Genomic DNA, 14,426 nt, shown 5'->3' with positions numbered 1-14,426 from the left:
CAACCTTTTTTCTTTAGTAGTTCCCACTAATTGAATAGATTAATTGAAGAGACTAATTGAATAGAAATTGAATATAGACTAATTGAAGAGAAAAATATCTCTTTCCTCCTTTTCTCCAGTCTGCAGGACCTCCATTTTATAAAAAGTCACTAATACTAATATTACCTGACAAAGATCAAATAAGATTATACCTAGTTTTTTTGCAGGTCTTTTTTCTTTTAGGGTAGAGTAACAATTCTTTCTACCTCTTCCTTCTTCAAATTTCAAGTAGATAGATACATGAAATTCGATGAAATCTCTGGATAAATATGTTTTTAATGCTAATTTCTCCTTGTCTAATTTCATGAGGATGCTATTTTCTTACCAGCATTCAACATCTGGGTTTGAGGAAATGATGTTCATTTCCTGCAATCTTCTCTTCCTTTTTAGTGGTACATACTTCATTGAAATTGTGCGTTGAAACATTCTCTTTGTCACATTTTCTTACTTGTTTTGTAGTAGCTGCATAGTATGGCTTAGTGCACATTGGTGGTGATGACTATAAGGAATTTGCTTTTGATATTCAGAATGTGCTGTTAAGTAGATACAACTGGTCTATCTGTACTTATAAAAAGAAATATCTGCTGTGGACCAATCAGTAGTCAGAAATAAATCTAAATCACCATAGAAAACAAGCAGTTCAATTAACCAAATATTTATTCAATATGTGCTATATGCAAAGCATAATACACACACCATAGAAAACTACAAGTTGAGTAAGACACAGTTTACATGTCAAGAACACATGACATGGGCCAGTGCAGAGAGCTGCCCATGAGCAGCAGGGACGGAAAGTGCAGATCTTCGTGTTAAATCCAGCTTCTAACCTGAACATCGTACAAGTCACTTAACCTCTCTTTGCTTTCTTCTTGTGCATTATGAAAATAATTAACAATACTTGTTTCCAAGGCTGTTTTTATATTAAATCTTAGTAGACTCATGTGCATATTTTAAATGCTGGTCAGAGAGTTACTCTGGAGTTCCAAGTGAAGGAGAAACCATGCTAAATTGAGATTTTTCTGAAGTACTTTAGGAAAATATGATGTTTGAAATGTAGTTATAAAGGATGGTTAAGATTTTACAACATGAAGGCAGAAAATTAGCAGGTTAAGAGAACAACATACAAAAAGGCAAAGAGTGAGAAAAAAGAGAATGTCTAAGAATGGCCAGTAAAAGAGATAGGGAAACCCTGAACGATTTTTATAGTTCATATGAATAAAAATGAAGGCCTGTTAGGAATGCATTGAGTAAGCATATTAGCTAGAGAACTTTTGATTGTAGATGGTAGAACCTGGCCCATATTGTAAGCTTAAGCATGAAAGGTATTTGTTTATGTCATCTATAAATTCCTAAGTAATAGTGTATGTCGGTAACCCTCCATAACTCTGCCTTCTTTTCTTCTGAGCTGGCTTTATTCTCAGCTGCTAGGCAGACACTATCACAGCCTATTCCTAGTTATGCACACAGTTCTTCATTGCTAACCCAGTTTGTTTTTTTCCATTCCTTCATAAGGAAGAGGAAATTTCTGACTAACTGAAGCCAGTCCTGGTGGCCCCATTTCACTTCCAGAAACCCTTAAGAATGAGCGTTGTGTCGCAATTCTGGCATGGTGAGCAGGGTGCTGGGGCCTTCTAGGAATTTTCTTTAGTCTTTAAAGGATATCCAAGAAAGAAAAGGTTTTCGCCTCTCTCTGGTGTGGTAGGGCAGTGTGCTCACTCAGGTAGTCAGTTTGTTGCCCGGAAGATAAATTAAGGAAAAGCAAAACAAAAACAAAAACAAAAGGAGAGGAAAAGCCAATAGAAATGCAGACACACTGCTTATATGCCCTTCGGGAGTTCTTTAGCTATGGACTTAATGGTATGTAAGATTTTTTTTTTCTTTCTTTTATAGATTAATTTTATCAGGATTTTTCTGATTGGGTTACCTAATGGATATATTCAGTCAGGCTTGGCTACCTGAGAAGGAGAGCTTCCTTATCCCCTTAGTTCCAGTTAAATACCTGGAATAATTCTTCTTGGAGTAATCTCTGTCGTATAGCTATCCCTAAACCAGTTTCTCTGGGTCTTGGGCTCATGTAGGAGCTGATTTGACTGAGAAGCCAACACAACAAATTATCTAGGCTAAACAGTGAAAACCAGGAGCACAGGAGTTATTGCTAAAATACACGTGAATGAATTCTAGTGAGGCTAAACAGGTCTGTTATGGTAAGCTCCAAAAACAAGGATATTTATCACTAACAATAATTATTATTAATTTCTCACCTCCTCCTATTATGTGCAACGTCCCCATGGCATTCTGTTGAGAGTGCCCGTTAGTCACTTTAGGTTTTGTTTGCTGCAGCCCATGCAGAAAACCTTGAATGTCACTTAGCTAAGATTTAACCCAGGACCATTGTGTGTAGGCTTAATGAAAAGACATGTTATAACTTCTCTTGGCAGGAAACTTGGAAGCTGATGAGAGGAAGCCTGGGTCACTTCTGGTAGTTCTTCTCATTTATTTGGGTTGAATGAAGTAGTTCAAGGTTTTCACAGATCAATTTAGCCCATGAATTTCTGACCCAGAGATGAATTGTAAGTAATTAGTGGCTAGACTCAGAATAATGAAGCCCCTCTTGACTCCTACTTGATAAAGAAGGTTAGCTTCCTGACATTCGTTCCAGCAGCAACAGCTGTGTAAACTGGACCGAAGAAAACCAAAGTGCAAGAAACGCTCAGCCGATTAACGTCCTTCTGTCAACACCTTCACCTCTCAGTTTCTCCTTCTCAGTGCCGATGACATTTTTCTCTTCCCCTCTTAGCAATCTCCTTATGTGATGATATCATGGATCATGTTATTACCCATTTATCTATGCCATAACAGTTTTATATCACACTTTTTAACCATTGCATCCTGTTTTTTCGGACCACCTTCTCTAATGGTCTTACTTCTCCAACGGCTCAAGCCTGTGGAGACTCTAAAGCAATTGACTCTATGGCTATTTTCAATTGTTATTACTTCCCACTCAAGACATTTTAAAGATTTCTTCCTTAACCTGCTAGAGTTTTTGGTCAAGCACTCTAACCAATTATCTGGCAAACACTCTTAACATGTCCCCAGTCTTCCTTCATTCTACCCTCCTAGCTGAATCCCAACCCTGATAAAACTTATCTCTCATCTTCCCCTACATCTTAACCTGGGCAGCTAAATGTATGAAACCTCACCACATTGCTCATAGTACTCACCTCAGAAGTCACCGAAATTTCACAGAGCGCTTTCACCACTACCAGACAGTACACAGCTATTTCCTGGTAAAACTTCCCATTAATTGAGACAATTTTTTTTATATCTTCTCTCCTCAAATCTCTACAATTCACTGTCCATTCTCCATTTTTCAGCTGATTTCTTTCATAACCTATTTCAGAAAGCAGATATATGCAGTCAGATTAGATCTTACTAGCTTTGTGTCACCAATTCCACTAAACCACCTGTTTTAATTTTTCTGCCATGTCTTCTATTAAAATAATTGTCCCTGCTCATAACCTCAAGCCTGCCCACCATTGTGTCCTGGGTCTCACTCTTTCTCACCTTCTCAAGGATTCTCCTTCTCTAATAGCAACTCCTTCTCCTCTGTTATCAGTCTATTATGATCTATTGGATTATAAATATCAGCATTACACTAGTCTTTGATAACACTCCCTAAACATAAAACCAAACTGAGAAATACTCTTTGAACACATTTTCTCTCCAGCTGCCATGGCATTTCATGATTCATTTTCTCTCAAAAAAACTCACTGCTTCCATTTTCACCCTGCCTCCATTTCCTCACCTCCCATTTTCTACCCTCCAATTGAGCTACTGTCCTCACAATTTTAAAAGAGCTCATAAACTCAGCCAGTGCGGAAGCCAATAGTAAATTCTCCATTCTCACCTCACGTGGCTTCTCAGTAGCTTTTGTCATTTTGGCCACTCCCTCTTTCTTGAAGTACATCTGGGATTCTGTGGCACCATATTTTCTATTTTTACCCACCTTGCTGATTTTGTCTCCTCTAACAGATGTGTAAGTGCTACACTGTCCTAAGGCTCAGACTTCAGCCCTCTTTCTCATGTATCTATACCTACTATAGATGATCGCAACTCATCTCCAGCCTAGATCTTCTCCCTATATGCTAGACTCATGTATCTTACTGCTTATGTGACATCTTTTGTGCTTCTAACAGACATCTCAGACTTAATATGACTGAAAACAAGTGTTTTTTCCCTCACTCAAATCTGCCTTGGGTTTATATCGAACCCCCTCCCCCAACTTACACACACAAAAATTAGTTCTTTTTTCTTCTTTCTCTTACTACTGCACCTCTATATCTATCAATATGCCCTTCTAACCAGTATCCAAGTTTTCCTGAATCTCAGCTTTTTGTCAGCTGCTAGTCTCTGTCTGTGATATACTAGTCACTGTCTCACAGGTTTGTTGTGGTGATGATATGCAATTTTTTCATATAAAGTGTTTAGCACAATCCTTGTCATTTGTGAGGCATAGTAGCCGCTATTATTGTTATCTTTGTTGCTACTGCCTTTTCCCATTCAAAAATTCGTAAATAATGATGTATAATGGAAACAATTTTTCCAACAGTTTGTGTGAATTTTAGAATATTTATTTAACATGCATTTGCTGAGCACCTGTACTGGGTGCCAAGAATAAAATAATAAGCAGGTCATATTCTAGGTTGCAGGGACACAGTGGTGAACATGACAGATAAAATTACTGTCTTTGAGGAATTTACATTCTAGGGGTGAGAGCACACAATACATAGGTACATAAAATAATAAGTAATTTTTGTTACTCAAATCATAATTGTCAGAGGGAATTAAAGTAAGACTGGTTTAAGGAGTGATGGTGTGGGCTCTTTTACCTAGGATGATTGTGGAAGGCCTCTTTGGCCAGGTGGTATGGACTGAAGACCTGAAGCATAAAGAGGCAGCCATGCAAAGATCTGGGACAGAAGTATTTTAAGCCAAAAAAAGGAAGTTCAATGATCTTAAAATGATAATGTGTATGTCGCCTTTGAGAGGCAGGAAGAAGGCTGTTGAGGCCAGAGCCTAAAATTAAAGGAAGTGCTGACTGTGGTTAAAGGGTCTGGATTATATTCTGAGGATTTCAGGAAGTTAACAGAATGTTAAGCAAGGAGAAACAGGATCTGATTTTTGCTTTGTGAAGGTCATTCTGCCTGCTGTGTGAAGAAGAGCTGCAAGGGGCCAAGAAGTGGTGGGGAAGTTAGGTGGAGTCTGTTTCTGAAGTTCAAGTGAGGACAGTGAATGCAGCCAGCCTACCCACTCTGCTGCACCAGCAGGCTTAAAGAGAAGCTCTTTCATGCAACTGTGGAATCAGGATGTGAAGGGACAAGACTGATCTGATCCTATGCCACACTCCATCTGAATGATTGCTTGGCCTCTGAGTTTAAGATCTGTTTCCTTATAATGCCCACTCCCTGGTCTTCACATCACCCCTTCCTCTCAGAGACGTGGTTGTGCATAGTAACTCATTTCTTTCATCATTTATAGGTATTTTTCAATCAAGTGTCTGTAAATGCTGGTGCCATTTGGCAATCTCAGTAAACTGTTATAGTTCAAGACCATTCCAGAGACGAAGACTGAGTAAATATTAACAACCCCCTGTGCTTGGTTGGAACTTGAAAGGACTGCATAACATCAACAAGCAAGCTTTTGTCAATCACAATCTAGACCAGATTAGTCTTAAAGTCCAAGGAAGAACCAAAGTTCACCTTAGAGCATAAGTTTCTGCACAGCTCTCCCACTTACTGTTTGCTGGTTTAAGGAAAAGAAAATGATGCAGTAGAAAGAGAAAACCATTCTACTGTGGTTATAGACACTTCAAAGTTAAAACTGGTGAGCAAGTGCATTTTGGAATTCTTTCAGTGTTTGCAGATGGAACCACCTTAAATACTGAATTGAAACTTTATATACTAATAGTCAATAAAATAAGGTAGGTAGTAATTGAGTTTTGAAATGTGTAATATGTAATTTGCTCTACTGACAATCTTGTTTACTTACAAGGTAGTTTTTAGTGCTCTGAATACAGTAAAAAATATTATAGTCTAGTAAAAAAAGTTATTAAAGTATGTTTTACTGTGACTTTTTAATCAAAAAGTGAGAGTTCCACTAATTATTTGTTGCACTGCTTAAAGTAATTGTTTTTATTTAATTTAATATTAAACAGATCATATGCATATAAAGTGTATGATGCAGACGTATTTATAAGTTACCTTTCTCTATTTTATATTTTATCTTTTCTATTTGAGTTATAAGCCAGCTGGCCCAGGACAAGGATCTCTCTTGCCTGCCTAGCACATTACTTTTATTCACTCACAATAGAACAAAAATAACAATAAAATAATAATAATAACTCAGTAGGACTTCCCTGTTCAATGTTTGTCATTCAAACCTGATAGCCCTGCTTTAGCAAATAAAATAGAAGTAAGAGAGAGAGCAATGGTGTGTGTTTTAAAACTGGAAAAACCTAGTTTACTACATTTAAATGAATAAATACTCCAGAGTAAAGAAAATAATCTTTTAAATGCCAGTTTTCCTGTGGGCATGCAGTGTGGGGCATGTGCTCTCCTACAGTGCTACCTCTTTATGCCTGATTTTTATCTTCCTTTTGTGTCTATGATTATTCTATCTAAAGTCTCATGTTCACTTTTTTTTTTTTAATTTTTTGAATGTTTGGAATATTTCATAGCAAGCTTTATTTCTTTTTTTTTTTTTTGAGGATTAACTTACATGCAGTAAAGCACAAAAATCTTAGGTGTGTGTCCAGATCGATGGATTTTTTTTTTTTTTGTAGATAATTATTTTTTATTGAAGGGTAGTTGACACAGTATTACATTACATTAGTTTCAGGTGTACAACATAGTGATTCAACATTTACATACATGATAATTCTAGGTACCAGCTATCACCATACCAAGTTGTTACAATATTTTGACTATATTCCTTATGCTATACATTACATCCCGGTTACTTATTTATTTTACCATTGGAAGTATGTACTTTTTTTGTTTGTTTGTTTGTTTGTGAGTGCATCTCTCATATTTATTGATCAAATGATTGTTAACAACAATAAAATTCTGTATAGGGGAGTCAATGCTCAATGCACAATCATTAATCCACCCCAAGCCTAATTTTCATCAGTCTCCAATCTTCTGAGGCATAACAAACAAGTTCTTACATGGAGAACAAATTCTTACATAGTGAATAAGTTACATAGTGAACAGTACAAGGGCAGTCATCACAGAAACTTTCGGTTTTGCTCATGCATTATGAACTATAAACAGTCAGTTCAAATATGAATACTCATTTGATTTTTATACTTGATTTATATGTGGATACCACATTTCTCTCTTTATTATTATTATTTTTAATAAAATGCTGAAGTGGTAGGTAGATACAAGATAAAGGTAGAAAACATAGTTTAGTGTTGTAAGAGAGCAAATGTAGATGATCAGGTGTGTGCCTGTAGACTATGTGTTAATCCAAGCTAGACAAGGGCAATAAAACATCCACGTATGCAGAACATTTCTCTCAGAACAGGGGGGGTGAGGTTCTAAGCCTCACCTCTGTTGATCCCCAATTTCTCACCTGATGACCCCCCTGCGACTGTGCCTGTCTTAGGTTGTACCTCCCTTGAGGAATCTTACCCGTCTCTGGCTAACCAGTCATCTTCCGGGGCCATACAGGGAAATGTAAAGTTGGTAAGTGAGAGAGAAGCCTTATTGTTTGAAATGGTTAGCTTTTTATTTCTTTGCATATTTATGCCCTGTGGCTTCTATGCCCAGCATTTGTCTTGAGGTATCTTTACCACTTGGAAGAATTATGATACTCGGTAAATTTGATATGTGACACGAATTCTATTTATGGGTTGTAATTAGGAAGGAAGAAGAAAAGCTATAGAAGTAGCAGGCGGAAGAAAACATGGGAAGATTGATTATTTCTTTGACATATCTTCTTGTAGAGTAACGTCAGCATGTATAAGTTTTAAACTACGAATTAAATTGCGCACACACATTAACATAATAGGAGTATAGTTAACATAACCAAAGCATACCTGTAATTACCAGCCATCTCCAGTGAAACCAAGAAAACCAGTTAGGCACCTTAGGCATTTGTGAAAACTTATCTATGATATGGTGGATATTGTCCAACTGAACTTGAACAGTCTGAGAGAAATCAGACAAATTAAAACAACCCATTCCTGAGGAATGTTCATATCCCTTATGTTCTTTTAACAGTAAATAGTCTGTAGTTGTAAGATTTTGGAGCGCTACAATTTGCACTTCTCCTAATTCTTGGTTGAGTTCCAACAGTATAGATCCAGTCAAATTTGTTGTTTTACTGTATGCACAGGCCAGCTTAGATATCTCCTTCTTCATTCCCATGGCAAGTCCAGGAACTGGTGGGATGAGTGCATCTACAGCTGTAGCAGTGCGTGGATCTTTATTGGAGTTTTGTTGATGATCATCTTCTGGCCTGAGTCTTCCAGAGAGTGCTGATGTTGGAAATTCTTTTTCATATCGTATCTTAGTTCATTTTTGGGGAAGCCAAATTAGGCTTTGATCCTCTGTATAAACATAAACAGTCCCTTTGCCTACACTTTTATATGCCCTTTATACCCTTGTGTAGAACTCATTGGTGGTTACCACACAGGAACTGCCTTTTTTTTTTTCTTTAGGTATCACTAATCTACACTTACATGACGAATATTATGTTTACTAGGCTCTCCCCTATACCAGGTCCCCCCTATAAACCCCTTTACAGTCACTGTCCATCAGCATAGCAAAATGTTGTAGAATCACTACTTGCCTTCTCTGTGTTGTACAGCCCTCCCTTTTCTCCCACCCCCCCATGCATGCTAATCTTAATACCCCCTTACATCCTCCCCAGTCCCTTTCCCTTTGGTACCTGTTAGTCCATTCTTGAGTTCTGTGATTCTGCTGCTGTTTTGTTCCTTCAGTTTTTCCTTTGTTCTTATATTCCACAGATAAGTGAAATCATTTGGTATTTCTCTTTGTCCGCTTGGCTTGTTTCACTGAGCATAATACCCTCCAGCTCCATCCATGTTGCTGCAAATGGTTGGATTTGCCCTTTTCTTATGGCTGAGTAGTATTCCATTGTGTATATGTACCACATCTTCTTTATCCATTCATCTATCGATGGACATTTAGGTTGCTTCCAATTCTTGGCTATTGTAAATAGTGCTGGGATAAACATAGGGGTGCACTGATCTTTCTCATACTTGATTGCTGCATTCTTAGGGTAAATTCCTAGGAGTGCAATTCCTGGGTCAAATGGTAAGTCTGTTTTGAGCATTTTGATGTACCTCCATACTGCTTTCCACAATGGTTGAACTAACTTACATTCTCACCAGCAGTGTAGGAGGGTTCCCCTTTCTCCACAGCCTCGCCAACATTTGTTGTTGTTTGTCTTTTGGACGGCAGCCATCCTTACTGGTGTGAGGTGATACCTCATTGTAGTTTTAATTTGCATGTCTCTGATAATTAGCGATGTGGAGCATCTTTTCATGTGTCTCTTGGCCATCTGTATTTGTTTTCTGTAGAACAGTTCCTCTGCCCATTTTTTAATTGGATTATTTGTTTTTTGTTTGTTGAGGTGGGTGAGCTCTTTATATATTTTGGACATCTAGCCTTTATCGGATCTGTCATTTACAAATATATTCTTCCATACTATAGGGTACCTTTTTGTTCTATTGATAGTGTCCTTAGCTGTACAGAAGCTTTTCAGCTTAATATAGTCCCACTTGTTCATTTTTGCTTTTGTTTTCCTTGCCCGGGGAGATATGTTCAAGAAGAGGTCACTCATGTTTATGTCTAAGAGATTTTTGCCTATATTTTTTTCTAAGAGTTTTATGGTTTCATAACTTACATTCAGGTCTTTGATCCATTTTGAATTTAGTTTTGTGTATGGGGTTAGATAATGGTCCAGTTTCATTCTCCTACATGTAGTTGTCCAGTTTTGCCAGCACCATCTGTTGAAGAGACTGTCATTTCCCCATTGTATGTCCATGGCTCCTTTACCAAATATTAATTGACTATATATGTCTGGGTTAATGTCTGGATTCTCTGGTCTGTTCCATTGGTCTGTGGCTCTGCTCTTGTGCCAGTACCAAATTGTCGTGATTACTATGGCTTTATAGTAGAGCTTGAAGTTGGGGAGTGAGATCCCCCCTACTTTATTCTTCTTTCTCAGGATTGCTTTGGCTATTCGGGGTCTTTGGTGTTTCCATATGAATTTTTGAATTATTTGTTCCAGTTCATTGAAGAATGTTGCTGGTAGTTTCATAGGGATTGCATCAAATCTGTATATTGCTTTGGGCAGGATGGCCATTTTGACGATATTAATTCTTCCTAGCCACGAGCATGGGATGAGTTTCCATCTGTTAGTGTCCCTTTTAATTTCTCTTAAGAGTGACTTGTAGTTTTCAGAGTATAAGTCTTTCACTTCTTTGGTTAGGTTTATTCCTAGGTATTTTATTTTTTTTGATGCAATTGTGAATGGAGTTGTTTTCCTGATTTCTCTTTCTATTAGTTTATTGTTAGTGTATAGGAAAGCCAGAGATTTCTGTGTGTTGATTTTGTATCCTGCAACTTTGCTGTATTCCGATATCAGTTCTAGTAGTTTTGGGGTGGAGTCTTTAGGGTTTTTTATGTACAGTATCATGTCATCTGCAAATAGTGACAGTTTAACTTCTTCTTTACCAATCTGGATTCCTTGTATTTTTTTGTTTTGTCTGATTCCCGTGGCTAGGACCTCCAGTACTATGTTAAATAACAGTGGGGAGAGTGGGCATCCCAGTCTAGTTCCCGATCTCAGAGGAAAAGCTTTCAGCTTCTTGCTGTTCAATATAATGTTGGCTGTGGGTTTATCATAGATGGCCTTTATTATGTTGAGGTACTTGCCCTCTATTCCCATTTTGCTGAGAGTTTTTATCATGAATGGATGTTGAACTTTGTCAAATGCTTTTTCAGCATCTGTGGAGATGATCATGTGGTTTTTGTCTTTCTTTTTGTTGATGTGGTGGATGATGTTGATGGACTTTCGAATGTTGTACCATCCTTGCATCCCTGGGATGAATCCCACTTGGTCATGGTGTATGATCCTTTTGATGTATTTTTGAATTCGTTTTGCTAATATTTTGTTGAGTATTTTTGCATCTACATTCATCAGAGATATTGGTCTGTAGTTTTCTTTTTTGGTGGGGTCTTTGCCTGGTTTTGGTATTAGGGTGATGTTAGCTTCATAGAATGAGTTTGGGAGTATCCCCTCCTCCTCTATTTTTTGGAAAACTCTAAGGAGAATGGGTATTATGTCTTCCCTGTATGTCTGATAAAATTCTGAGGTAAATCCATCTGGCCCGGGGGTTTTGTTCTTTGGTAGTTTTTTGATTACCTCTTCAATTTGTTTACTGGTAATTGGTCTGTTTAGATTTTCTGTTTCTTTCTGGGTCAGTCTTGGAAGGTTGTATTTTTCTAGGAAGTTGTCCATTTCTCCTAGGTTTCCCAGCTTGTTAGCATATAGGTTTTCATAGTATTCTCTAATAATTCTTTGTATTTCTGTGGGGTCTGTGGTGATTTTTCCTGTCTCATTTCTGATACTGTTGATTTGTGTTGACTCTCTTTTCTTCTTAATAAGTCTGGCTAGAGGCTTATCTATTTTGTTTATTTTCTCGAAGAACCAGCTCTTGGTTTCATTGATTTTTGCTATTGTTTTATTCTTCTCAATTTTATTTATTTCTTCTCTGATCTTTATTATGTCCCTCCTTCTGCTGACCTTAGGCCTCATTTGTTCTTCTTTTTCCAATTTCAATAATTGTGACATTAGACCATTCATCTGGGATTGTTATTCCTTTTTTAAATATGCTTGGATTGCTATATACTTTCCTCTTAAGACTGCTTTTACTGTGTCCCACAGAAGTTGGGGCTTAGTGTTGTTGTTGTCATTTGTTTCCATATATTGCTGGATCTCCATTTTGATTTGGTCATTGATACATTGATTATTTAGGACCGTTTTGTTAAACCTCCATGTGTTTGTGAGCCTCTTTGCTTTCTTTGTACAGTTTATTTCTAGTTTTATGCCTTCGTAGTCTGAAAAGTTGGTTGGTAGGATTTCATTCTTTTGGAATTTTCTGAGGCTCTTTTTGTGGCCTAGTATGTGGTCTATTCTCGAGAATGTTCCATGTGCACTTGAGAAGAATGTATATCCTGTTGCTTTTGGATGTAGAGTTCTATAGATGTCTATTAGGTCCATCTGCTCTACTGTGTTGTTCAGTGCTTCCGTGTCCTTACTTATTTTCTGCCCGGTGGATCTATCCTTTGGGGTGAGTGGTGTGTTGAAGTCTCCTAGAATGAATGCATTGCAGTCTATTTCCCTCTTTAGTTATGTTAGTATTTGTTTCACATATGCTGGTGCTCCTGTGTTGGGTGCATATATATTTAGAATGGTTATATCCTCTTCTTGGACTGAGCCCTTTATCATTATGTAGTGTCCTTCTTTATCTCTTGTTACTTTCTTTTTTTTGAAGTCTATTTTGTCTGATATTAGTACTGGAACCCCTGCTTTCTTCTCGCTGTTGTTTGCTTGAAATATGTTTTTCCATCCCTTGACTTTTAGTCTGTACATGTCTTTGGGTTTGAGGTGAGTTTCTTGTAAGCAGCATATAGATGGGTCTTGCTTTTTTGTCCATTCTATTACTCTGTGTCTTTTGATTGGTGCATTCAGCCCATTAACATTTAGGGTGACTATTGAAAGATATGTACTTATTGCCATTGCAGGCTTTAAATTCGGGGTTACCAAAGGTTCAAGTTTAGCCTCTTTAGTATCTTACTGCCTGACTTAGCTCACTTATTGAGCTGTTATATACACTGTCTCGAGATTCTTTTCTTCTCTCCCTTCTTATTCCTCCTCCTCGATTCTTCATATGTTGGGTGTTTTGTGCTGTGCTCTTTCTAGGAGTGCTCCCATCTAGAGCAGTCCTTGTAAGATGTTCTGTAGAGGTGTTTTGTGGGAAGCAAATTCCCTCAGCTTTTGTTTGTCTGGAAATTGTTTAATCCCACTGTCATATTTGAATGATAGTCGTGCTGGATACAGTATCCTTGGTTCAAGGTCCTTCTGTTTCATTGTATTAAATATATCATGCCATTCTCTTCTGGCTTGTAGGGTTTCTGTCGAGAAGTCTGATGTTAGCCTGATGGGTTTTCCTTTATAGGTGACCTTTTTCTCTCTAGTTGCCTTTAGAACTCTTTCCTTGTCCTTGATCTTTGCCATTTTAATTATTACGTGTCTTGGTGTTGTCCTCCTTGGATCCTTTCTGTTGGGGGTTCTGTGTATTTCCATGGTCTGTTCGATTATTTCCTCCCCCAGTTTGGGGAAGTTTTCAGCAATTATTTCTTCTAAGATACTTTCCATCTCTTTTCCTCTCTCTTCTTCTTCTGGAACCCCTATAATACGGATGTTGTTCCTTTTGGATTGGTCACACAGTTCTCTTAATATTGTTTCTTTCCTGGAGATCCTTTTATCTCTCTCTATGTCAGCTTCTATGCGTTCCTGTTCTCTGGTTTCAATTCCATCAATGGCCTCTTGCATCCTATCCATTCTGCTTATAAACCCTTCCAGAGTTTGTTTCATTTCTGTGATCTCCTTTCTGGCATCTGTGATCTCCCTCCGGACTTCATCCCATCTCTCTTGCGTATTTCTCTGCATCTCTGTCAGCATGTTTATGATTCTTATTTTGAATTCTTTTTCAGGGAGACTGGTTAGGTCTGTCTCCTTCTCTGGTGTTGTCTCTGTGATCTTTGTCTGCCTGTAGCTTTGCCTTTTCATGGTGATAGGAATAGTCTGCAGAACTGGGACGAGTGACGGCTGGAAGAACTTCCCTTCTTGTTGGTTTGTGGCCCTCCTCTCCTGGGAGAACAGCGGCCTCTAGTGGCTTGTGCTGCGCAGCTGCGCGCAGACAGGGTTTCTGCTTCCTGCCCGGCTGCTATGGAGTTTATCTCCGGTGTTGCTGTGGGCGTGGCCTGGCTCGGGCAGCTGCTCCAAAGTGGTGGAGTCGCGTTGGAGGGGGAGCGGCTCGGAGGCTATTTATCTCTGTAAGGGGCCTCCCTGCTCCCTGCAGCCCAGGGGTTAGGGTGCCCAGAGATCCCCGGATTCCCTACCTCTGGATTAAGTGTCCCGCCCTGCCCCTTTAAGACTTCCAAAAACCACCCACCAAAACAAAACAATGACCACAAAAAAAAAAAAAAAAAAAAAAGGTGGCCGCTTGTTTTTCTTTATTCTCCAGTGCCAGCCTCAGGCATCTGCTCACTGGTCTTGCTGCCCTG

General features: G+C 38.3%; 1 protein-coding gene across 5 annotated transcripts in view; it reads left to right on the top strand.

Annotated features, from left to right (window-relative positions):
* The window catches only part of TFEC (transcription factor EC), a 127,736-nt gene that overhangs the window by 92,165 nt on the left and 21,145 nt on the right, over positions 1 to 14,426 (top strand). The window lies entirely within an intron of this gene.

Source organism: Manis pentadactyla, chromosome 7, assembly GCF_030020395.1.
Source record: "Manis pentadactyla isolate mManPen7 chromosome 7, mManPen7.hap1, whole genome shotgun sequence".
NCBI lineage: Eukaryota > Metazoa > Chordata > Mammalia > Pholidota > Manidae > Manis > Manis pentadactyla.
This window is presented reverse-complemented; position numbering and strand designations above follow the sequence as displayed.